The sequence below is a fragment of the Pristiophorus japonicus genome, unplaced genomic scaffold (genome assembly GCF_044704955.1).
Source record: "Pristiophorus japonicus isolate sPriJap1 unplaced genomic scaffold, sPriJap1.hap1 HAP1_SCAFFOLD_1861, whole genome shotgun sequence".
Taxonomy (NCBI): domain Eukaryota; kingdom Metazoa; phylum Chordata; class Chondrichthyes; family Pristiophoridae; genus Pristiophorus; species Pristiophorus japonicus.
Window position 1 is genome coordinate 1 of NW_027251549.1, and position 24446 is coordinate 24446.

Here is a 24446-nt window from a genome sequence, read left to right on the forward strand (position 1 = left end):
TTCGTAAATGCTCACTGAAAGCCGATGTGCATGTGTTTGTATGTGGGGTTGGGGTTGAAGCCCAGATTCTCACAGAGACAGAATCCAGGTTCTCACAGGACCAGAATAGCCGAGTGGTTAAGGCGTTGGCCTTAAAACTCAATGGGGTTGTCCCGCGTGCGTTTGTCCCCCACTCCTGGTATCTCTTTAACTTAACACGGATATCCTCCCATTCTGATCAGTGAGACCGGATTTTCATCGGTTGAATCAGCAATTTTCTGTAACAATGTGACACTCTGAACCGATAATGAAATGAAATTGTGAAATGTATCTGTGTCGCTCGGTTTCTGCCTCTCTCTCTCTCTCTTCAGAGAGTTTTGTATGTTTGAGTCTTTGTCTCTCTCAGTCTGACTCACTCTGTCTGTCCCTGTTTCTCTGTTTGTCTCTGTCTCTCAATCTGTCTCTTTCTCACGGTGCCACGTCTGTTCCAATGGGATTCTCTCAGACTCTTTGTCTGACTGGCTCTCTCTTTCCCATCATTTCGGTCTGTCCATGTCTTTGCCTGTCTCTGTTAGTCCCTGCCTGTAAGCTGAGAAGTATTTCCATCATTTTCTGTTTTAGTCTCTATCGCTCTCTCTCTATCTGTCTCTCTCCTTGTCACTGTCTTTATCATTGTCTTTCTCTCACTCTTTCCCTCTCTCTCTTAATAGATCACACACACACATCTCTGTATATGTATATATTTGAATCTTTTTCTCACTCAGTCTTCCTCTCCTTCTCAGTCTCACACTTTCTGTCTCTCGTTGTCTCTATCTCGCTGTCTGTCTCTCCCTGTTTGTCGATTTGTCTCTGTGTCTTAATGTGTCTGTCGACTTCTCCTGGTGTCCAGTTCTGTTCACAATGACTCGATTCCTGCTCTGACTGAACTGGTACACGTCAGTTTCTCGTTAGTATAGTGGTGCGTATCCCCGCCTGTCACGCGGGAGACCGGGGTTCAATTTCTCGACGGGGAGGCAGTTGTTTCAAAATGTCGAATTTTACTTCTGTTTCTTGGAAGAGATGCATGTTAAAAAGTTCCAGAGTAATATGGAACTGTAAAAATACAGGTGGATGAGATTGCCTCGTCCAGATTTTTAGCAAACGGAGAATTTTTCAGGAGTCTTTGGCCGTCTGCAACACAGAGATGGATGACTGAGTAAGCCGTCTGCAACACAGAGATGGATGACTGAGTTTTTTCTGAGTAAAGTTTAAATAGGAAGCGACACAGTAGTCATGGCCGAGTGGTTAAGGCGATGGACTAGAAATCCATTGGGTTATCCTTCGCAGGTTCGAATCCTGCCGACTACGATTCTCAGCATTTTTCATTCCATTTCACAATTTAACCGGTTCTCTGCCAAACTGATCCTGAGATGGATGGAATAACGTCCCACACCTTTCAACTTTGACATTTTTTTCTCATTTTTATTAATCTGCAATATTCACGATACATCCGTTTCAAAAATCGCAATCATCAGTCAAAGTTGCGACAGTGATTCAGCCTGTCTATTCCTCGAGATGTCTGAGGCATCTGTGCATTGTCGTTGGTGCGTGCAAATTTCTGGATATGTGTGTGTGGGTCTCTGTGTCTGTCTATCTATTTATTTGTCTCTGTGTATGTGCAACTGTCACTGGAAATCATCACCATGAATTTGATATGTCCTGGAACTTAGAAAAACGACTTGGGGAAAATAATACGGTTGTGAACTTTTGTATCGGCTTTGGTTCAGTGGCCGCATTCTCGACTGAATCGGGAGTTTGTCTGTTCAAGTCGCACTTCTGAGACTTGAGCATATCATCTTGGCTAACACTCAAGTGCAGCACTTGGGGAATTTTGCAATGTTGAAGCTGTTGACTTTCGGATGAAATGTTAAATTGAAGCTCCGTCTGCACCCTCGGGTGGATATGAAAGTTCCCAGTGCATTATTCGAAAAAGAATAGGAGAGTTGCCCCCGTGTCAATATTACTAAAAATGTTCGTAAATGCTCACTGAAAGCCGATGTGCATGTGTTTGTATGTGGGGTTGGGGTTGAAGCCCAGATTCTCACAGAGACAGAATCCAGGTTCTCACAGGACCAGAATAGCCGAGTGGTTAAGGCGTTCGCCTTAAAACTCAATGGGTTTGTCCCGCGTGCGTTTGTCCCCCACTCCTGGTATCTCTTTAATTTAACACGGATATCCTCCCATTCTGATCAGTGAGACCGGATTTTCATCGGTTGAATCAGCAATTTTCTGTAACAATGTGACACTCTGAACCGATAATGAAATGAAATTGTGAAATGTATCTGTGTCGCTCGGTTTCTGCCTCTCTCTCTCTCTCTTCAGAGAGTTTTGTATGTTTGAGTCTTTGTCTCTCTCAGTCTGACTCACTCTGTCTGTCCCTGTTTCTCTGTTTGTCTCTGTCTCTCAATCTGTCTCTTTCTCACGGTGCCACGTCTGTTCCAATGGGATTCTCTCAGACTCTTTGTCTGACTGGCTCTCTCTTTCCCATCATTTCGGTCTGTCCATGTCTTTGCCTGTCTCTGTTAGTCCCTGCCTGTAAGCTGAGAAGTATTTCCATCATTTTCTGTTTTAGTCTCTATCGCTCTCTCTCTATCTGTCTCTCTCCTTGTCACTGTCTTTATCGTTGTCTTTCTCTCACTCTTTCCCTCTCTCTCTGAATAGATCACTCACACACATCTCTGTATATGTATATATGTGAGTCTTTTTCTCACTCAGTCTTCCTCTCCTTCTCAGTCTCACACTTTCTGTCTCTCGTTGTCTCTATCTCGCTGTCTGTCTCTCCCTGTTTGTCGATTTGTCTCTGTCTCTCAATGTGTCTGTCGACTTCTCCTGGTGTCCAGTTCTGTTCACAATGACTCGATTCCTGCTCTGACAGAACTGGTACCCGTCAGTTCCTCGTTTGTATAGTGGTGAGTATCCCCGCCTGTCACGCGGGAGACCGGGGTTCAATTCCCCGACGGGGAGGCAGTTGTTTCAAGATGTCGAATTTTACTTCTGTTTCTTGGAAGAGATGCATGTTAAAAAGTTCCAGAGTAAGATGGAACTGTAAAAATACAGGTGGATGAGATTGCCTCGTCCAGATTTTTAGCAAACGGAGAATTTTTCAGGAGTCTTTGGCCGTCTGCTGCACAGAGATGGATGACTGAGTTGTTTCTGAGTAAAGTTTAAAAAGGCAGCGACACAGTAGTCGTGGCCGAGTGGTTAAGGCGATGGACTAGAAATCCATTGGGTTATCCCGCGCAGGTTCGAATCCTGCCGACTACGATTCTCAGCATTTTTCATTCCATTTCACAATTTAACCGGTTCTCTGCCAAACTGATCCTGAGATGGATGGAATAACGTCCCACACCTTTCAACTTTGACATTTTTTTCTCATTTTTATTAATCTGCAATATTCACGATACATCCGTTTCAAAACTCGCAATCATCAGTCAAAGTTGCGACAGTGATTCAGCCTGTCTATTCCTCGAGATGTCTGAGGCATCTGTGCATTGTCGTTGGTGCGTGCAAATTTCTGGATATGTGTGTGTGGGTCTCTGTGTCTGTCTATCTATTTATATGTCTCTGTGTATGTGCAACTGTCACTGGAAATCATCACCATGAATTTGATATGTCCTGGAACTTATAAAAACGACTTGGGGAAAATAATACGGTTGTGAACTTTTGTATCGGCTTTGGTTCAGTGGCCGCATTCTCGACTGAATCGGGAGTTTGTCTGTTCAAGTCGCACTTCTGAGACTTGAGCATATCATCTTGGCTAACACTCAAGTGCAGCACTTGGGGAATTTTGCAATGTTGAAGCTGTTGACTTTCGGATGAAATGTTAAATTGAAGCTCCGTCTGCACCCTCGGGTGGATATGAAAGTTCCCAGTGCATTATTCGAAAAAGAATAGGAGAGTTGCCCCCGTGTCAATATTACTAAAAATGTTCGTAAATGCTCACTGAAAGCCGAAGTGCATGTGTTTGTATGTGGGGTTGGGGTTGAAGCCCAGATTCTCACAGAGACAGAATCCAGGTTCTCACAGGACCAGAATAGCCGAGTGGTTAAGGTGTTGGCCTTAAAACTCAATGGGGTTGTCCCACGTGCGTTTGTCCCCCACTCCTGGTATCTCTTTAATTTAACACGGATATCCTCCCATTCTGATCAGTGAGACCGGATTTTCATCGATTGAATCAGCAATTTTCTGTAACAATGTGACACTCTGAACCGATAATGAAATGAAATTGTGAAATGTATCTGTGTCGCTCGGTTTCTGCCTCTCTCTCTCTCTCTTCAGAGAGTTTTGTATGTTTGAGTCTTTGTCTCTCTCAGTCTGACTCACTCTGTCTGTCCCTGTTTCTCTGTTTGTCTCTGTCTCTCAATCTGTCTCTTTCTCACGGTGCCACGTCTGTTCCAATGGGATTCTCTCAGACTCTTTGTCTGACTGGCTCTCTCTTTCCCATCATTTCGGTCTGTCCATGTCCTTACCTGTCTCTGTTAGTCCCTGCCTGTAAGCTGAGAAGTATTTCCATCATTTTCTGTTTTAGTCTCTATCGCTCTCTCTCTATCTGTCTCTCTCCTTGTCACTGTCTTTATCATTGTCTTTCTCTCACTCTTTCCCTCTCTCTCTTAATAGATCACACACACACATCTCTGTATATGTATATATTTGAGTCTTTTTCTCACTCAGTCTTCCTCTCCTTCTCAGTCTCACACTTTCTGTCTCTCGTTGTCTCTATCTCGCTGTCTGTCTCTCCCTGTTTGTCGATTTGTCTCTGTCTCTCAATGTGTCTGTCGACTTCTCCTGGTGTCCAGTTCTGTTCACAATGACTCGATTCCTGCTCTGACAGAACTGGTACCCGTCAGTTCCTCGTTAGTATAGTGGTGAGTATCCCCGCCTGTCACGCGGGAGACCGGGGTTCAATTCCCCGTCGGGGAGGCAGTTGTTTCAAGATGTCGAATTTTACTTCTGTTTCTTGGAAGAGATGCATGTTAAAAAGTTCCAGAGTAATATGGAACTGTAAAAATACAGGTGGATGAGATTGCCTCGTCCAGATTTTTAGCAAACGGAGAATTTTTCAGGAGTCTTTGGCCGTCTGCTACACAGAGATGGATGACTGAGTTTTTTCTGAGTAAAGTTTAAAAAGGCAGCGACACAGTAGTCGTGGCCGAGTGGTTAAGGCGATGAACTAGAAATCCATTGGGTTATCCCGCGCAGGTTCGAATCCTGCCGACTACGATTCTCAGCATTTTTCATTCCATTTCACAATTTAACCGGTTCTCTGCCAAACTGATCCTGAGATGGATGGAATAACGTCCCACACCTTTCAACTTTGACATTTTTTTCTCATTTTTATTAATCTGCAATATTCACGATACATCCGTTTCAAAAATCGCAATCATCAGTCAAAGTTGCGACAGTGATTCAGCCTGTCTATTCCTCGAGATGTCTGAGGCATCTGTGCATTGTCGTTGGTGCGTGCAAATTTCTGGATATGTGTGTGTGGGTCTCTGTGTCTGTCTATCTATTTATATGTCTCTGTGTATGTGCAACTGTCACTGGAAATCATCACCATGAATTTGATATGTCCTGGAACTTATAAAAACGACTTGGGGAAAATAATACGGTTGTGAACTTTTGTATCGGCTTTGGTTCAGTGGCCGCATTCTCGACTGAATCGGGAGTTTGTCTGTTCAAGTCGCACTTCTGAGACTTGAGCATATCATCTTGGCTAACACTCAAGTGCAGCACTTGGGGAATTTTGCAATGTTGAAGCTGTTGACTTTCGGATGAAATGTTAAATTGAAGCTCCGTCTGCACCCTCGGGTGGATATGAAAGTTCCCAGTGCATTATTCGAAAAAGAATAGGAGAGTTGCCCCCGTGTCAATATTACTAAAAATGTTCGTAAATGCTCACTGAAAGCCGAAGTGCATGTGTTTGTATGTGGGGTTGGGGTTGAAGCCCAGATTCTCACAGAGACAGAATCCAGGTTCTCACAGGACCAGAATAGCCGAGTGGTTAAGGTGTTGGCCTTAAAACTCAATGGGGTTGTCCCACGTGCGTTTGTCCCCCACTCCTGGTATCTCTTTAATTTAACACGGATATCCTCCCATTCTGATCAGTGAGACCGGATTTTCATCGATTGAATCAGCAATTTTCTGTAACAATGTGACACTCTGAACCGATAATGAAATGAAATTGTGAAATGTATCTGTGTCGCTCGGTTTCTGCCTCTCTCTCTCTCTCTTCAGAGAGTTTTGTATGTTTGAGTCTTTGTCTCTCTCAGTCTGACTCACTCTGTCTGTCCCTGTTTCTCTGTTTGTCTCTGTCTCTCAATCTGTCTCTTTCTCACGGTGCCACGTCTGTTCCAATGGGATTCTCTCAGACTCTTTGTCTGACTGGCTCTCTCTTTCCCATCATTTCGGTCTGTCCATGTCCTTACCTGTCTCTGTTAGTCCCTGCCTGTAAGCTGAGAAGTATTTCCATCATTTTCTGTTTTAGTCTCTATCGCTCTCTCTCTATCTGTCTCTCTCCTTGTCACTGTCTTTATCATTGTCTTTCTCTCACTCTTTCCCTCTCTCTCTTAATAGATCACACACACACATCTCTGTATATGTATATATTTGAGTCTTTTTCTCACTCAGTCTTCCTCTCCTTCTCAGTCTCACACTTTCTGTCTCTCGTTGTCTCTATCTCGCTGTCTGTCTCTCCCTGTTTGTCGATTTGTCTCTGTCTCTCAATGTGTCTGTCGACTTCTCCTGGTGTCCAGTTCTGTTCACAATGACTCGATTCCTGCTCTGACAGAACTGGTACCCGTCAGTTCCTCGTTAGTATAGTGGTGAGTATCCCCGCCTGTCACGCGGGAGACCGGGGTTCAATTCCCCGTCGGGGAGGCAGTTGTTTCAAGATGTCGAATTTTACTTCTGTTTCTTGGAAGAGATGCATGTTAAAAAGTTCCAGAGTAATATGGAACTGTAAAAATACAGGTGGATGAGATTGCCTCGTCCAGATTTTTAGCAAACGGAGAATTTTTCAGGAGTCTTTGGCCGTCTGCTACACAGAGATGGATGACTGAGTTTTTTCTGAGTAAAGTTTAAAAAGGCAGCGACACAGTAGTCGTGGCCGAGTGGTTAAGGCGATGAACTAGAAATCCATTGGGTTATCCCGCGCAGGTTCGAATCCTGCCGACTACGATTCTCAGCATTTTTCATTCCATTTCACAATTTAACCGGTTCTCTGCCAAACTGATCCTGAGATGGATGGAATAACGTCCCACACCTTTCAACTTTGACATTTTTTTCTCATTTTTATTAATCTGCAATATTCACGATACATCCGTTTCAAAAATCGCAATCATCAGTCAAAGTTGCGACAGTGATTCAGCCTGTCTATTCCTCGAGATGTCTGAGGCATCTGTGCATTGTCGTTGGTGCGTGCAAATTTCTGGATATGTGTGTGTGGGTCTCTGTGTCTGTCTATCTATTTATATGTCTCTGTGTATGTGCAAATGTCACTGGAAATCATCACCATGAATTTGATATGTCCTGGAACTTATAAAAACGACTTGGGGAAAATAATACGGTTGTGAACTTTTGTATCGGCTTTGGTTCAGTGGCCGCATTCTCGACTGAATCGGGAGTTTGTCTGTTCAAGTCGCACTTCTGAGACTTGAGCATATCATCTTGGCTAACACTCAAGTGCAGCACTTGGGGAATTTTGCAATGTTGAAGCTGTTGACTTTCGGATGAAATGTTAAATTGAAGCTCCGTCTGCACCCTCGTGTGGATATGAAAGTTCCCAGTGCATTATTCGAAAAAGAATAGGAGAGTTGCCCCCGTGTCAATATTACTAAAAATGTTCGTAAATGCTCACTGAAAGCCGATGTGCATGTGTTTGTATGTGGGGTTGGGGTTGAAGCCCAGATTCTCACAGAGACAGAATCCAGGTTCTCACAGGACCAGAATAGCCGAGTGGTTAAGGCGTTGGCCTTAAAACTCAATGGGGTTGTCCCGCGTGCGTTTGTCCCCCACTCCTGGTATCTCTTTAACTTAACACGGATATCCTCCCATTCTGATCAGTGAGACCGGATTTTCATCGGTTGAATCAGCAATTTTCTGTAACAATGTGACACTCTGAACCGATAATGAAATGAAATTGTGAAATGTATCTGTGTCGCTCGGTTTCTGCCTCTCTCTCTCTCTCTTCAGAGAGTTTTGTATGTTTGAGTCTTTGTCTCTCTCAGTCTGACTCACTCTGTCTGTCCCTGTTTCTCTGTTTGTCTCTGTCTCTCAATCTGTCTCTTTCTCACGGTGCCACGTCTGTTCCAATGGGATTCTCTCAGACTCTTTGTCTGACTGGCTCTCTCTTTCCCATCATTTCGGTCTGTCCATGTCTTTGCCTGTCTCTGTTAGTCCCTGCCTGTAAGCTGAGAAGTATTTCCATCATTTTCTGTTTTAGTCTCTATCGCTCTCTCTCTATCTGTCTCTCTCCTTGTCACTGTCTTTATCATTGTCTTTCTCTCACTCTTTCCCTCTCTCTCTTAATAGATCACACACACACATCTCTGTATATGTATATATTTGAATCTTTTTCTCACTCAGTCTTCCTCTCCTTCTCAGTCTCACACTTTCTGTCTCTCGTTGTCTCTATCTCGCTGTCTGTCTCTCCCTGTTTGTCGATTTGTCTCTGTGTCTTAATGTGTCTGTCGACTTCTCCTGGTGTCCAGTTCTGTTCACAATGACTCGATTCCTGCTCTGACTGAACTGGTACACGTCAGTTTCTCGTTAGTATAGTGGTGCGTATCCCCGCCTGTCACGCGGGAGACCGGGGTTCAATTTCTCGACGGGGAGGCAGTTGTTTCAAAATGTCGAATTTTACTTCTGTTTCTTGGAAGAGATGCATGTTAAAAAGTTCCAGAGTAATATGGAACTGTAAAAATACAGGTGGATGAGATTGCCTCGTCCAGATTTTTAGCAAACGGAGAATTTTTCAGGAGTCTTTGGCCGTCTGCAACACAGAGATGGATGACTGAGTAAGCCGTCTGCAACACAGAGATGGATGACTGAGTTTTTTCTGAGTAAAGTTTAAATAGGAAGCGACACAGTAGTCATGGCCGAGTGGTTAAGGCGATGGACTAGAAATCCATTGGGTTATCCTTCGCAGGTTCGAATCCTGCCGACTACGATTCTCAGCATTTTTCATTCCATTTCACAATTTAACCGGTTCTCTGCCAAACTGATCCTGAGATGGATGGAATAACGTCCCACACCTTTCAACTTTGACATTTTTTTCTCATTTTTATTAATCTGCAATATTCACGATACATCCGTTTCAAAAATCGCAATCATCAGTCAAAGTTGCGACAGTGATTCAGCCTGTCTATTCCTCGAGATGTCTGAGGCATCTGTGCATTGTCGTTGGTGCGTGCAAATTTCTGGATATGTGTGTGTGGGTCTCTGTGTCTGTCTATCTATTTATTTGTCTCTGTGTATGTGCAACTGTCACTGGAAATCATCACCATGAATTTGATATGTCCTGGAACTTAGAAAAACGACTTGGGGAAAATAATACGGTTGTGAACTTTTGTATCGGCTTTGGTTCAGTGGCCGCATTCTCGACTGAATCGGGAGTTTGTCTGTTCAAGTCGCACTTCTGAGACTTGAGCATATCATCTTGGCTAACACTCAAGTGCAGCACTTGGGGAATTTTGCAATGTTGAAGCTGTTGACTTTCGGATGAAATGTTAAATTGAAGCTCCGTCTGCACCCTCGGGTGGATATGAAAGTTCCCAGTGCATTATTCGAAAAAGAATAGGAGAGTTGCCCCCGTGTCAATATTACTAAAAATGTTCGTAAATGCTCACTGAAAGCCGATGTGCATGTGTTTGTATGTGGGGTTGGGGTTGAAGCCCAGATTCTCACAGAGACAGAATCCAGGTTCTCACAGGACCAGAATAGCCGAGTGGTTAAGGCGTTCGCCTTAAAACTCAATGGGTTTGTCCCGCGTGCGTTTGTCCCCCACTCCTGGTATCTCTTTAATTTAACACGGATATCCTCCCATTCTGATCAGTGAGACCGGATTTTCATCGGTTGAATCAGCAATTTTCTGTAACAATGTGACACTCTGAACCGATAATGAAATGAAATTGTGAAATGTATCTGTGTCGCTCGGTTTCTGCCTCTCTCTCTCTCTCTTCAGAGAGTTTTGTATGTTTGAGTCTTTGTCTCTCTCAGTCTGACTCACTCTGTCTGTCCCTGTTTCTCTGTTTGTCTCTGTCTCTCAATCTGTCTCTTTCTCACGGTGCCACGTCTGTTCCAATGGGATTCTCTCAGACTCTTTGTCTGACTGGCTCTCTCTTTCCCATCATTTCGGTCTGTCCATGTCTTTGCCTGTCTCTGTTAGTCCCTGCCTGTAAGCTGAGAAGTATTTCCATCATTTTCTGTTTTAGTCTCTATCGCTCTCTCTCTATCTGTCTCTCTCCTTGTCACTGTCTTTATCGTTGTCTTTCTCTCACTCTTTCCCTCTCTCTCTGAATAGATCACTCACACACATCTCTGTATATGTATATATGTGAGTCTTTTTCTCACTCAGTCTTCCTCTCCTTCTCAGTCTCACACTTTCTGTCTCTCGTTGTCTCTATCTCGCTGTCTGTCTCTCCCTGTTTGTCGGTTTGTCTCTGTCTCTCAATGTGTCTATCGACTTCTCCTGGTGTCCAGTTCTGTTCACAGTGACTCGATTACTGCTCTGACAGAATTGGTATACGTCAGTTCCTCGTTGGTATAGTGGTGCGTATCCCCGTCTGTCACGCGGGAGACCGGGGTTCAATTCCCCGACCGAGAGGCAGTTGTTTCAAAATGTCGAATTTTACTTCTGTTTCTTGGAAGAGATGCATGTTAAAAAGTTCCAGAGTAATATGGAACTGTAAAAATACAGGTGGATGAGATTGCCTCGTCCAGATTTTTAGCAAACGGAGAATTTTTCAGGAGTCTTTGGCCGTCTGCTGCACAGAGATGGATGACTGAGTTTTTTCTGAGTAAAGTTTAAAAAGGAAGCGACACAGTAGTCGTGGCCGAGTGGTTAAGGCGATGGACTAGAAATCCATTGGGTTATCCCGCGCAGGTTCGAATCCTGCCGACTACGATTCTCAGCATTTTTCATTCCATTTCACAATTTAACCGGTTCTCTGCCAAACTGATCCTGAGATGGATGGAATAACGTCCCACACCTTTCAATTTGACATTTTTTTCTCATTTTTATTAATCTGCAATATTCACGATACATCCGTTTCAAAAATCGCAATCATCAGTCAAAGTTGCGACAGTGATTCAGCCTGTCTATTCCTCGAGATGTCTGAGGCATCTGTGCATTGTCGTTGGTGCGTGCAAATTTCTGGATGTGTGTGTGTGGGTCTCTGTGTCTGTCTATCTATTTATATGTCTCTGTGTATGTGCAACTGTCACTGGAAATCATCACCATGAATTTGATATGTCCTGGAACTTATAAAAACGACTTGGGGAAAATAATACGGTTGTGAACTTTTGTATCGGCTTTGGTTCAGTGGCCGCATTCTCGACTGAATCGGGAGTTTGTCTGTTCAAGTCGCACTTCTGAGACTTGAGAATATCATCTTGGCTAACACTCAAGTGCAGCACTTGGGGAATTTTGCAATGTTGAAGCTGTTGACTTTCGGATGAAATGTTAAATTGAAGCTCCGTCTGCACCCTCGGGTGGATATGAAAGTTCCCAGTGCATTATTCGAAAAAGAATAGGAGAGTTGCCCCCGTGTCAATATTACTAAAAATGTTCGTAAATGCTCACTGAAAGCCGATGTGCATGTGTTTGTATGTGGGGTTGGGGTTGAAGCCCAGATTCTCACAGAGACAGAATCCAGGTTCTCACAGGACCAGAATAGCCGAGTGGTTAAGGCGTTGGCCTTAAACCTCAATGGGTTTGTCCCGCGTGCGTTTGTCCCCCACTCCTGGTATCTCTTTAATTTAACACGGATATCCTCCCATTCTGATCAGTGAGACCGGATTTTCATCGATTGAATCAGCAATTTTCTGTAACAATGTGACACTCTGAACCGATAATGAAATGAAATTGTGAAATGTATCTGTGTCGCTCGGTTTCTGCCTCTCTCTCTCTCTCTTCAGAGATTTTTGTATGTTTGAGTCTTTGTCTCTCTCAGTCTGACTCACTCTGTCTGTCCCTGTTTCTCTTTTTGTCTGTCTCTCAATCTGTCTCTTTCTCACGGTGCCACGTCTGTTCCAATGGGATTCTCTCAGACTCTTTGTCTGACTGGCTCTCTCTTTCCCATCATTTCGGTCTGTCCATGTCTTTGCCTGTCTCTGTTAGTCCCTGCCTGTAAGCTGAGAAGTATTTCCATCATTTTCTGTTTTAGTCTCTATCGCTCTCTCTCTATCTGTCTCTCTCCTTGTCACTGTCTTTATCATTGTCTTTCTCTCACTCTTTCCCTCTCTCTCTTAATAGATCACACACACACATCTCTGTATATGTATATATTTGAGTCTTTTTCTCACTCAGTCTGCCTCTCCTTCTCAGTCTCACACTTTCTGTCTCTCGTTGTCTCTATCTCGCTGTCTGTCTCTCCCGGTTTGTCTCTGTCTCTCAATGTGTCTATCGACTTCTCCTGGTGTCCAGTTCTGTTCACAGTGACTCGATTACTGCTCTGACAGAATTGGTATACGTCAGTTCCTCGTTAGTATAGTGGTGAGTATCCCCGCCTGTCACGCGGGAGACCGGGGTTCAATTCCCCGACGGGGAGGCAGTTGTTTCAAAATGTCGAATTTTACTTCTGTTTCTTGGAAGAGATGCATGTTAAAAAGTTCCAGAGTAATATGGAACTGTAAAAATACAGGTGGATGAGATTGCCTCGTCCAGATTTTTAGCAAACGGAGAATTTTTCAGGAGTCTTTGGCCGTCTGCAACACAGAGATGGATGACTGAGTAAGCCGTCTGCAACACAGAGATGGATGACTGAGTTTTTTCTGAGTAAAATTTAAAAAGGAAGCGACACAGTAGTCGTGGCCGAGTGGTTAAGGCGATGGACTAGAAATCCATTGGGTTATCCCGCGCAGGTTCGAATACTGCCGACTACGATTCTCAGCATTTTTCATTCCATTTCACAATTTAACCGGTTCTCTGCCAAACTGATCCTGAGATGGATGGAATAACGTCCCACACCTTTCAACTTTGACATTTTTTTCTCATTTTTATTAATCTGCAATATTCACGATACATCCGTTTCAAAAATCGCAATCATCAGTCAAAGTTGCGACAGTGATTCAGCCTGTCTATTCCTCGAGATGTCTGAGGCATCTGTGCATTGTCGTTGGTGCGTGCAAATTTCTGGATATGTGTGTGTGGGTCTCTGTGTCTGTCTATCTATTTATGTGTCTCTGTGTATGTGCAACTGTCACTGGAAATCATCACCATGAATTTGATATGTCCTGGAACTTATAAAAACGACTTGGGTAAAATAATATGGTTGTGAACTTTTGTATCGGCTTTGGTTCAGTGGCCGCATTCTCGACTGAATCGGGAGTTTGTCTGTTCAAGTCGCACTTCTGAGACTTGAGCATATCATCTTGGCTAACACTCAAGTGCAGCACTTGGGGAATTTTGCAATGTTGAAGCTGTTGACTTTCGGATGAAATGTTAAATTGAAGCTCCGTCTGCACCCTCGGGTGGATATGAAAGTTCCCAGTGCATTATTCGAAAAAGAATAGGAGAGTTGCCACCGTGTCAATATTACTAAAAATGTTCGTAAATGCTCACTGAAAGCCGATGTGCATGTGTTTGTATGTGGGGTTGGGGTTGAAGCCCAGATTCTCACAGAGACAGAATCCAGGTTCTCACAGGACCAGAATAGCCGAGTGGTTAAGGCGTTGGCCTTAAAACTCAATGGGTTTGTCCCGCGTGCGTTTGTCCCCCACTCCTGGTATCTCTTTAATTTAACACGGATATCCTCCCATTCTGATCAGTGAGACCGGATTTTCATCGGTTGAATCAGCAATTTTCTGTAACAATGTGACACTCTGAACCGATAATGAAATGAAATTGTGAAATGTATCTGTGTCGCTCGGTTTCTGCCTCTCTCTCTCTCTCTTCAGAGAGTTTTGTATGTTTGAGTCTTTGTCTCTCTCAGTCTGACTCACTCTGTCTGTCCCTGTTTCTCTGTTTGTCTCTGTCTCTCAATCTGTCTCTTTCTCACGGTGCCACGTCTGTTCCAATGGGATTCTCTCAGACTCTTTGTCTGACTGGCTCTCTCTTTCCCATCATTTCGGTCTGTCCATGTCTTTGCCTGTCTCTGTTAGTCCCTGCCTGTAAGCTGAGAAGTATTTCCATCATTTTCTGTTTTAGTCTCTATCGCTCTCTCTCTATCTGTCTCTCTTCTTGTCACTGTCTTTATCGTTGTCTTTCTCTCACTCTTTCCCTCTCTCTCTGAATAGATCACTCACACACATCTCTGTATATGTATATATTTGAGTCTTTTTCTCACTCAGTCTTCCTCTCCTTCTCAGTCTCACACTTTCTGTCTCTCGTTGTCTCTATCTCGCTGTCTGTCTCTCCCTGTTTGTCGGTTTGTCTCTGTCTCTCAACATGTCTATCGACTTCTCCTGGTGTCCAGTTCTGTTCACAGTGACTCGATTACTGCTCTGACAGAATTGGTATACGTCAGTTCCTCGTTAGTATAGTGGTGCGTATCCCCGTCTGTCACGCGGGAGACCGGGGTTCAATTCCCCGACCGAGAGGCAGTTGTTTCAAAATGTCGAATTTTACTTCTGTTTCTTGGAAGAGATGCATGTTAAAAAGTTCCAGAGTAATATGGAACTGTAAAAATACAGGTGGAAGAGATTGCCTCGTCCAGATTTTTAGCAAACGGAGAATTTTTCAGGAGTCTTTGGCCGTCTGCAACACAGAGATGGATGACTGAGTAAGCCGTCTGCAACACAGAGATGGATGACTGAGTTTTTTCTGAGTAAAGTTTAAAAAGGAAGCGACACAGTAGTCGTGGCCGAGTGGTTAAGGCGATGGACTAGAAATCCATTGGGTTATCCCGCGCAGGTTAGAATACTGCCGACTACGATTCTCAGCATTTTTCATTCCATTTCACAATTTAACCGGTTCTCTGCCAAACTGATCCTGAGATGGATGGAATAACGTCCCACACCTTTCAACTTTGACATTTTTTTCTCATTTTTATTAATCTGCAATATTCACGATACATCCGTTTCAAAAATCGCAATCATCAGTCAAAGTTGCGACAGTGATTCAGCCTGTCTATTCCTCGAGATGTCTGAGGCATCTGTGCATTGTCGTTGGTGCGTGCAAATTTCTGGATATGTGTGTGTGGGTCTCTGTGTCTGTCTATCTATTTATATGTCTCTGTGTATGTGCAACTGTCACTGGAAATCATCACCATGAATTTGATATGTCCTGGAACTTATAAAAACGACTTGGGGAAAATAATACGGTTGTGAACTTTTGTATCGGCTTTGGTTCAGTGGCCGCATTCTCGACTGAATCGGGAGTTTGTCTGTTCAAGTCGCACTTCTGAGACTTGAGCATATCATCTTGGCTAACACTCAAGTGCAGCACTTGGGGAATTTTGCAATGTTGAAGCTGTTGACTTTCGGATGAAATGTTAAATTGAAGCTCCGTCTGCACCCTCGGGTGGATATGAAAGTTCCCAGTGCATTATTCGAAAAAGAATAGGAGAGTTGCCCCCGTGTCAATATTACTAAAAATGTTCGTAAATGCTCACTGAAAGCCGATGTGCATGTGTTTGTATGTGGGGTTGGGGTTGAAGCCCAGATTCTCACAGAGACAGAATCCAGGTTCTCACAGGACCAGAATAGCCGAGTGGTTAAGGCGTTGGCCTTAAAACTCAATGGGTTTGTCCCGCGTGCGTTTGTCCCCCACTCCTGGTATCTCTTTAATTTAACTCGGATATCCTCCCATTCTGATCAGTGAGACCGGATTTTCATCGGTTGAATCAGCAATTTTCTGTAACAATGTGACACTCTGAACCGATAATGAAATGAAATTGTGAAATGTATCTGTGTCGCTCGGTTTCTGCCTCTCTCTCTCTCTCTTCAGAGAGTTTTGTATGTTTGAGTCTTTGTCTCTCTCAGTCTGACTCACTCTGTCTGTCCCTGTTTCTCTGTTTGTCTCTGTCTCTCAATCTGTCTCTTTCTCACGGTGCCACGTCTGTTCCAATGGGATTCTCTCAGACTCTTTGTCTGACTGGCTCTCTCTTTCCCATCATTTCGGTCTGTCCATGTCTTTGCCTGTCTCTGTTAGTCCCTGCCTGTAAGCTGAGAAGTATTTCCAACATTTTCTGTTTTAGTCTCTATCGCTCTCTCTCTATCTGTCTCTCTCCTTGTCACTGTCTTTATCATTGTCTTTCTCTCACTCTTTCCCTCTCTCTCTTAATAGATCACACACACACATCTCTGTATATGTATATATTTGAGTCTTTTTCTCACTCAGTCTGCCTCTCCTTCTCAGTCTCACACTTTCTGTCTCTCGTTGTCTCTATCTCGCTGTCTGTCTCTCCCTGTTTGTCGATTTGTCTCTGTCTCTCAATGTGTCTGTCGACTTCTCCTGGTGTCCAGTTCTGTTCACAATGACTCGATTCCTGCTCTGACAGATTTGGTATACGTCAGTTCCTCGTTAGTGTAGTGGTGAGTATCCCCGTCTGTCACGCGGGAGACCGGGGTTCAATTCCCCGACGGGGAGGCAGTTGTTTCAAGATGTCGAATTTTACTTCTGTTTCTTGGAAGAGATGCATCTTAAAAAGTTCCAGAGTGAGATGGAACTGTAAAAATACAGGTGGATGAGATTGCCTCGTCCAGATTTTTAGCAAACGGAGAATTTTTCAGGAGTCTTTGGCCGTCTGCTACACAGAGATGGATGAGTGAGTTTTTTCTGAGTAAAGTTTAAAAAGGCAGCGACACAGTAGTCGTGGCCGAGTGGTTAAGGCGATGGACTAGAAATCCATTGGGTTATCCCGCGCAGGTTCGAATCCTGCCGACTACGATTCTCAGCATTTTTCATTCCATTTCACAATTTAACCGGTTCTCTGCCAAACTGATTCTGAGATGGATGGAATAACGTCCCACACCTTTCAACTTTGACATTTTTTTCTCATTTTTATTAATCTGCAATATTCACGATACATCCGTTTCAAAAATCGCAATCATCAGTCAAAGTTGCGACAGTGATTCAGCCTGTCTATTCCTCGAGATGTCTGAGGCATCTGTGCATTGTCGTTGGTGCGTGCAAATTTCTGGATATGTGTGTGTGGGTCTCTGTGTCTGTCTATCTATTTATATGTCTCTGTGTATGTGCAACTGTCACTGGAAATCATCACCATGAATTTGATATGTCCTGGGACTTATAAAAACGACTTGGGGAAAATAATACGGTTGTGAACTTTTGTATCGGCTTTGGTTCAGTGGCCGCATTCTCGACTGAATCGGGAGTTTGTCTGTTCAAGTCGCACTTCTGAGACTTGAGCATATCATCTTGGCTAACACTCAAGTGCAGCACTTGGGGAATTTTGCAATGTTGAAGCTGTTGACTTTCGGATGAAATGTTAAATTGAAGCTCCGTCTGCACCCTCGGGTGGATATGAAAGTTCCCAGTGCATTATTCGAAAAAGAATAGGAGAGTTGCCCCCGTGTCAATATTACTAAAAATGTTCGTAAATGCTCACTGAAAGCCGATGTGCATGTGTTTGTATGTGGGGTTGGGGTTGAAGCCCAGATTCTCACAGAGACAGAATCCAGGTTCTCACAGGACCAGAATAGCCGAGTGGTTAAGGCGTTGGCCTTAAAACTCAATGGGTTTGTCCCGCGTGCGTTTGTCCCCCACTCCTGGTATCTCTTTAATTTAACACGGATATCCTCCCATTCTGATCAGTGAGACCGGATTTTCATCGATTGAATCAGCAATTTTCTGTAACAATGTGACACTCTGAACCGATAATGAAATGAAATTGTGAAATGTATCTGTGTCGCTCGGTTTGTGCCTCTCTCTCTCTCTTCAGAGAGTTTTGTATGTTTGAGTCTTTGTCTCTCTCAGTCTGACTCACTCTGTCTGTCCCTGTTTCTCTGTTTGTCTCTGTCTCTCAATCTGTCTCTTTCTCACGGTGCCACGTCTGTTCCAATGGGATTCTCTCAGACTCTTTGTCTGACTGGCTCTCTCTTTCCCATCATTTCGGTCTGTCCATGTCTTTGCCTGTCTCTGTTAGTCCCTGCCTGTAAGCTGAGAAGTATTTCCATCATTTTCTGTTTTAGTCTCTATCGCTCTCTCTCTATCTGTCTCTCTCCTTGTCACTGTCTTTATCATTGTCTTTCTCTCACTCTTTCCCTCTCTCTCTTAATAGATCACACACACACATCTCTGTATATGTATATATTTGAGTCTTTTTCTCACTCAGTCTGCCTCTCCTTCTCAGTCTCACACTTTCTGTCTCTCGTTGTCTCTATCTCGCTGTCTGTCTCTCCCTGTTTGTCGGTTTGTCTCTGTCTCTCAATGTGTCTATCGACTTCTCCTAGTGTCCAGTTCTGTTCACAGTGACTCGAGTACTGCTCTGACAGAATTGGTACCCGTCAGTTCCTCGTTAGTATAGTGGTGAGTATCCCTGCCTGTCACGCGGGAGACCGGGGTTCAATTCCCCGACGGGGAGGCAGTTGTTTCAAGATGTCGAATTTTACTTCTGTTTCTTGGAAGAGATGCATCTTAAAAAGTTCCAGAGTGAGATGGAACTGTAAAAATACAGGTGGATGAGATTGCCTCGTCCAGATTTTTAGCAAACGGAGAATTTTTCAGGAGTCTTTGGCCGTCTGCTACACAGAGATGGATGAGTGAGTTTTTTCTGAGTAAAGTTTAAAAAGGCAGCGACACAGTAGTCGTGGCCGAGTGGTTAAGGCGATGGACTAGAAATCCATTGGGTTATCCCGCGCAGGTTCGAATCCTGCCGACTACGATTCTCAGCATTTTTCATTCCATTTCACAATTTAACCGGTTCTCTGCCAAACTGATTCTGAGATGGATGGAATAACGTCCCACACCTTTCAACTTTGACATTTTTTTCTCATTTTTATTAATCTGCAATATTCACGATACATCCGTTTCAAAAATCGCAATCATCAGTCAAAGTTGCGACAGTGATTCAGCCTGTCTATTCCTCGAGATGTCTGAGGCATCTGTGCATTGTCGTTGGTGCGTGCAAATTTCTGGATATGTGTGTGTGGGTCTCTGTGTCTGTCTATCTATTTATATGTCTCTGTGTATGTGCAACTGTCACTGGAAATCATCACCATGAATTTGATATGTCCTGGGACTTATAAAAACGACTTGGGGAAAATAATACGGTTGTGAACTTTTGTATCGGCTTTGGTTCAGTGGCCGCATTCTCGACTGAATCGGGAGTTTGTCTGTTCAAGTCGCACTTCTGAGACTTGAGCATATCATCTTGGCTAACACTCAAGTGCAGCACTTGGGGAATTTTGCAATGTTGAAGCTGTTGACTTTCGGATGAAATGTTAAATTGAAGCTCCGTCTGCACCCTCGGGTGGATATGAAAGTTCCCAGTGCATTATTCGAAAAAGAATAGGAGAGTTGCCCCCGTGTCAATATTACTAAAAATGTTCGTAAATGCTCACTGAAAGCCGATGTGCATGTGTTTGTATGTGGGGTTGGGGTTGAAGCCCAGATTCTCACAGAGACAGAATCCAGGTTCTCACAGGACCAGAATAGCCGAGTGGTTAAGGCGTTGGCCTTAAAACTCAATGGGTTTGTCCCGCGTGCGTTTGTCCCCCACTCCTGGTATCTCTTTAATTTAACACGGATATCCTCCCATTCTGATCAGTGAGACCGGATTTTCATCGATTGAATCAGCAATTTTCTGTAACAATGTGACACTCTGAACCGATAATGAAATGAAATTGTGAAATGTATCTGTGTCGCTCGGTTTGTGCCTCTCTCTCTCTCTTCAGAGAGTTTTGTATGTTTGAGTCTTTGTCTCTCTCAGTCTGACTCACTCTGTCTGTCCCTGTTTCTCTGTTTGTCTCTGTCTCTCAATCTGTCTCTTTCTCACGGTGCCACGTCTGTTCCAATGGGATTCTCTCAGACTCTTTGTCTGACTGGCTCTCTCTTTCCCATCATTTCGGTCTGTCCATGTCTTTGCCTGTCTCTGTTAGTCCCTGCCTGTAAGCTGAGAAGTATTTCCATCATTTTCTGTTTTAGTCTCTATCGCTCTCTCTCTATCTGTCTCTCTCCTTGTCACTGTCTTTATCATTGTCTTTCTCTCACTCTTTCCCTCTCTCTCTTAATAGATCACACACACACATCTCTGTATATGTATATATTTGAGTCTTTTTCTCACTCAGTCTGCCTCTCCTTCTCAGTCTCACACTTTCTGTCTCTCGTTGTCGCTATCTCGCTGTCTGTCTCTCCCTGTTTGTCGGTTTGTCTCTGTCTCTCAATGTGTCTATCGACTTCTCCTAGTGTCCAGTTCTGTTCACAGTGACTCGAGTACTGCTCTGACAGAATTGGTACCCGTCAGTTCCTCGTTAGTATAGTGGTGAGTATCCCTGCCTGTCACGCGGGAGACCGGGGTTCAATTCCCCGACGGGGAGGCAGTTGTTTCAAGATGTCGAATTTTACTTCTGTTTCTTGGAAGAGATGCATGTTAAAAAGTTCCAGAGTAATATGGAACTGTAAAAATACAGGTGGATGAGATTGCCTCGTCCAGATTTTTAGCAAACGGAGAATTTTTCAGGAGTCTTTGGCCGTCTGCTACACAGAGATGGATGACTGAGTTTTTTCTGAGTAAAGTTTAAAAAGGCAGCGACACAGTAGTCGTGGCCGAGTGGTTAAGGCGATGGACTAGAAATCCATTGGGTTATCCCGCGCAGGTTCGAATCCTGCCGACTACGATTCTCAGCATTTTTCATTCCATTTCACAATTTAACCAGTTCTCTGCCAAACTGATCCTGAGATGGATGGAATAACGTCCCACACCTTTCAACTTTGACATTTTTTTCTCATTTTTATTAATCTGCAATATTCAGGATACATCCGTTTCAAAAATCGCAATCATCAGTCAAAGTTGCGACAGTGATTCAGCCTGTCCAATCCTCGAGATATCTGAGGCATCTGTGCATTGTCGTTGGTGCGTGCAAATTTCTGGATATGTGTGTGTGGGTCTCTGTGTCTGTCTATCTATTTATATGTCTCTGTGTATGTGCAACTGTCACTGGAAATCATCACCATGAATTTGATATGTCCTGGAACTTATAAAAACGACTTGGGGAAAATAATACGGTTGTGAACTTTTGTATCGGCTTTGGTTCAGTCGCCGCATTCTCGACTGAATCGGGAGTTTGTCTGTTCAAGTCGCACTTCTGAGACTTGAGCATATCATCTTGGCTAACACTCAAGTGCAGCACTTGGGGAATTTTGCAATGTTGAAGCTGTTGACTTTCGGATGAAATGTTAAATTGAAGCTCCGTCTGCACCCTCGGGTGGATATGAAAGTTCCCAGTGCATTATTCGAAAAAGAATAGGAGAGTTGCCCCCGTGTCAATATTACTAAAAATGTTCGTAAATGCTCACTGAAAGCCGATGTGCATGTGTTTGTATGTGGGGTTGGGGTTGAAGCCCAGATTCTCACAGAGACAGAATCCAGGTTCTCACAGGACCAGAATAGCCGAGTGGTTAAGGCGTTGGCCTTGAAACTCAATGGGTTTGTCCCGCGTGCGTTTGTCCCCCACTCCTGGTATCTCTTTAATTTAACACGGATATCCTCCCATTCTGATCAGTGAGACCGGATTTTCATCGGTTGAATCAGCAATTTTCTGTAACAATGTGACACTCTGAACCGATAATGAAATGAAATTGTGAAATGTATCTGTGTCGCTCGGTTTCTGCCTCTCTCTTCAGAGAGTTTTATATGTTTGAGTCTTTGTCTCTCTCAGTCTGACTCACTCTGTCTGTCCCTGTTTCTCTGTTTGTCTCTGTCTCTCAATCTGTCTCTTTCTCACGGTGCCACGTCTGTTCCAATGGGATTCTCTCAGACTTTTGTCTGACTGGCTCTCTCTTTCCCATCATTTCGGTCTGTCCATGTCTTTGCCTGTCTCTGTTAGTCCCTGCCTGTAAGCTGAGAAGTATTTCCATCATTTTCTGTTTTAGTCTCTATCGCTCTCTCTCTATCTGTCTCTCTCCTTGTCACTGTCTTTATCGTTGTCTTTCTCTCACTCTTTCCCTCTCTCTCTGAATAGATCACTCACACACATCACTGTATATGTATTTATTTGAGTCTTTTTCTCACTCAGTCTTCCTCTCCTTCTCAGTCTCACACTTTCTGTCTCTCGTTGTCTCTATCTCGCTGTCTGTCACTCCCTGTTTGTAGGTTTGTCTCTGTCTCTCAATGTGTCTATCGACTTCTCCTGGTGTCCAGTTCTGTTCACAGTGACTCGATTACTGCTCTGACAGAATTGATGCACGTCAGTTCCTCGTTAGTATAGTGGTGAGTATCCCCGCCTGTCACGCGGGAGACCGGGGTTCAATTCCCCGACGGGGAGGCAGTTGTTTCAAAATGTCGAATTTTACTTCTGTTTCTTGGAAGAGATGCATGTTAAAAAGTTCCAGAGTAATATGGAACTGTAAAAATACAGGTGGATGAGATTGCCTCGTCCAGATTTTTAGCAAATGGAGAATTTTTCAGGAGTCTTTGGCCGTCTGCTACACAGAGATGGATGACTGAGTTTTTTCTGAGTAAAGTTTAAAAAGGCAGCGACACAGTAGTCGTGGCCGAGTGGTTAAGGCGATGGAATAGAAATCCATTGGGTTATCCCACGCAGGTTCGAATCCTGCCGACTACGATTCTCAGCATTTTTCATTCCATTTCACAATTTAACCGGTTCTCTGCCAAACTGATCCTGAGATGGATGGAATAACGTCCCACACCTTTCAACTTTGACATTTTTTTCTCATTTTTATTAATCTGCAATATTCATGATACATCCGTTTCAAAAATCGCAATCATCAGTCATAGTTGCGACAGTGATTCAGCCTGTCTATTCCTCGAGATGTCTGAGGCATCTGTGCATTGTCGTTGGTGCGTGCAAATTTCTGGATATGTGTGTGTGGGTCTCTGTGTCTGTATATCTATTTATATGTCTCTGTGTATGTGCAACTGTCACTGGAAATCATCACCATGAATTTGATATGTCCTGGAACGTATAAAAACGACTTGGGGAAAATAATACGGTTGTGAACTTTTGTATCGGCTTTGGTTCAGTGGCCGCATTCTCGACTGAATCGGGAGTTTGTCTGTTCAAGTCGCACTTCTGAGACTTGAGCATATCATCTTGGCTAACACTCAAGTGCAGCACTTGTGGAATTTTGCAATGTTGAAGCTGTTGACTTTCGGATGAAATGTTAAATTGAAGCTCCGTCTGCACCCTCGGGTGGATATGAAAGGTCCCAGAGCATTATGCTGAAAAGAATAGGAGAGTTGCCCCCGTGTCAATATTACTAAAAATGTTCGTAAATGCTCACTGAAAGCCGATGTGCATGTGTTTGTATGTGGGGTTGGGGTTGAAGCCCAGATTCTCACAGAGACAGAATCCAGGTTCTCACAGGACCAGAATAGCCGAGTGGTTAAGGCGTTGGCCTTAAAACTCAATGGGTTTGTCCCGCGTGCGTTTGTCCCCCACTCCTGGTATCTCTTTAATTTAACACGGATATCCTCCCATTCTGATCAGTGAGACCGGATTTTCATCGGTTGAATCAGCAATTTTCTGTAACAATGTGACACTCTGAACCGATAATGAAATGAAATTGTGAAATGTATCTGTGTCGCTCGGTTTCTGCCTCTCTCTCTCTCTCTTCAGAGAGTTTTGTATGTTTGAGTCTTTGTCTCTCTCAGGCTGACTCACTCTGTCTGTCCCTGTTTCTCTGTTTGTCTCTGTCTCTCAATCTGTCTCTTTCTCACGGTGCCACGTCTGTTCCAATGGGATTCTCTCAGACTCTTTGTCTGACTGGCTCTCTCTTTCCCATCATTTCGGTCTGTCCATGACTTTGCCTGTCTCTGTTAGTCCCTGCCTGTAAGCTGAGAAGTATTTCCATCATTTTCTGTTTTAGTCTCTATCGCTCTCTCTCTATCTGTCTCTCTCCTTGTCACTGTCTTTATCATTGTCTTTCTCTCACTCTTTCCCTCTCTCTCTGAATAGATCACTCACACACATCTCTGTATATGTATTTATTTGAGTCTTTTTCTCACTCAGTCTTCCTCTCCTTCTCAGTCTCACACTTTCTGTCTCTCCTTGTCTCTATCTCGCTGTCTGTCTCTCCCTGTTTGTCGATTTGTCTCTGTCTCTCAATGTGTCTATCGACTTCTCCTGGT

General features: G+C 43.8%; 19 non-coding genes across 19 annotated transcripts; all 19 read left to right on the forward strand.

The window, feature by feature from the left end:
- Positions 1-1245: 1245 nt before the first annotated feature.
- Positions 1246-1326, forward strand: trnas-aga (transfer RNA serine (anticodon AGA)). Its single transcript has one exon. It is a non-coding gene; the product is annotated as a tRNA-Ser (tRNA).
- A 1584-nt stretch (positions 1327-2910) lies between these two features.
- Positions 2911-2982, forward strand: trnad-guc (transfer RNA aspartic acid (anticodon GUC)). The gene has a single exon. It is a non-coding gene; the product is annotated as a tRNA-Asp (tRNA).
- A 219-nt stretch (positions 2983-3201) lies between these two features.
- trnas-aga (transfer RNA serine (anticodon AGA)) lies at positions 3202-3282 on the forward strand. The gene has a single exon. It is a non-coding gene; the product is annotated as a tRNA-Ser (tRNA).
- A 1584-nt stretch (positions 3283-4866) lies between these two features.
- Positions 4867-4938, forward strand: trnad-guc (transfer RNA aspartic acid (anticodon GUC)). The gene has a single exon. It is a non-coding gene; the product is annotated as a tRNA-Asp (tRNA).
- Positions 4939-5157: 219 nt separating this feature from the next.
- trnas-aga (transfer RNA serine (anticodon AGA)) lies at positions 5158-5238 on the forward strand. Its single transcript has one exon. It is a non-coding gene; the product is annotated as a tRNA-Ser (tRNA).
- A 1584-nt stretch (positions 5239-6822) lies between these two features.
- trnad-guc (transfer RNA aspartic acid (anticodon GUC)) lies at positions 6823-6894 on the forward strand. Its single transcript has one exon. It is a non-coding gene; the product is annotated as a tRNA-Asp (tRNA).
- Positions 6895-7113: 219 nt separating this feature from the next.
- On the forward strand, positions 7114-7194 carry trnas-aga (transfer RNA serine (anticodon AGA)). Its single transcript has one exon. It is a non-coding gene; the product is annotated as a tRNA-Ser (tRNA).
- Positions 7195-9103: 1909 nt separating this feature from the next.
- trnas-aga (transfer RNA serine (anticodon AGA)) lies at positions 9104-9184 on the forward strand. Its single transcript has one exon. It is a non-coding gene; the product is annotated as a tRNA-Ser (tRNA).
- A 1875-nt stretch (positions 9185-11059) lies between these two features.
- On the forward strand, positions 11060-11140 carry trnas-aga (transfer RNA serine (anticodon AGA)). Its single transcript has one exon. It is a non-coding gene; the product is annotated as a tRNA-Ser (tRNA).
- A 1573-nt stretch (positions 11141-12713) lies between these two features.
- On the forward strand, positions 12714-12785 carry trnad-guc (transfer RNA aspartic acid (anticodon GUC)). Its single transcript has one exon. It is a non-coding gene; the product is annotated as a tRNA-Asp (tRNA).
- A 253-nt stretch (positions 12786-13038) lies between these two features.
- On the forward strand, positions 13039-13119 carry trnas-aga (transfer RNA serine (anticodon AGA)). Its single transcript has one exon. It is a non-coding gene; the product is annotated as a tRNA-Ser (tRNA).
- Positions 13120-16693: 3574 nt separating this feature from the next.
- On the forward strand, positions 16694-16765 carry trnad-guc (transfer RNA aspartic acid (anticodon GUC)). Its single transcript has one exon. It is a non-coding gene; the product is annotated as a tRNA-Asp (tRNA).
- A 219-nt stretch (positions 16766-16984) lies between these two features.
- Positions 16985-17065, forward strand: trnas-aga (transfer RNA serine (anticodon AGA)). The gene has a single exon. It is a non-coding gene; the product is annotated as a tRNA-Ser (tRNA).
- Positions 17066-18647: 1582 nt separating this feature from the next.
- On the forward strand, positions 18648-18719 carry trnad-guc (transfer RNA aspartic acid (anticodon GUC)). Its single transcript has one exon. It is a non-coding gene; the product is annotated as a tRNA-Asp (tRNA).
- Positions 18720-18938: 219 nt separating this feature from the next.
- Positions 18939-19019, forward strand: trnas-aga (transfer RNA serine (anticodon AGA)). Its single transcript has one exon. It is a non-coding gene; the product is annotated as a tRNA-Ser (tRNA).
- A 1582-nt stretch (positions 19020-20601) lies between these two features.
- Positions 20602-20673, forward strand: trnad-guc (transfer RNA aspartic acid (anticodon GUC)). Its single transcript has one exon. It is a non-coding gene; the product is annotated as a tRNA-Asp (tRNA).
- A 219-nt stretch (positions 20674-20892) lies between these two features.
- Positions 20893-20973, forward strand: trnas-aga (transfer RNA serine (anticodon AGA)). The gene has a single exon. It is a non-coding gene; the product is annotated as a tRNA-Ser (tRNA).
- A 1575-nt stretch (positions 20974-22548) lies between these two features.
- trnad-guc (transfer RNA aspartic acid (anticodon GUC)) lies at positions 22549-22620 on the forward strand. The gene has a single exon. It is a non-coding gene; the product is annotated as a tRNA-Asp (tRNA).
- Positions 22621-22839: 219 nt separating this feature from the next.
- On the forward strand, positions 22840-22920 carry trnas-aga (transfer RNA serine (anticodon AGA)). The gene has a single exon. It is a non-coding gene; the product is annotated as a tRNA-Ser (tRNA).
- The last annotated feature ends 1526 nt before the right edge of the window (positions 22921-24446 follow it).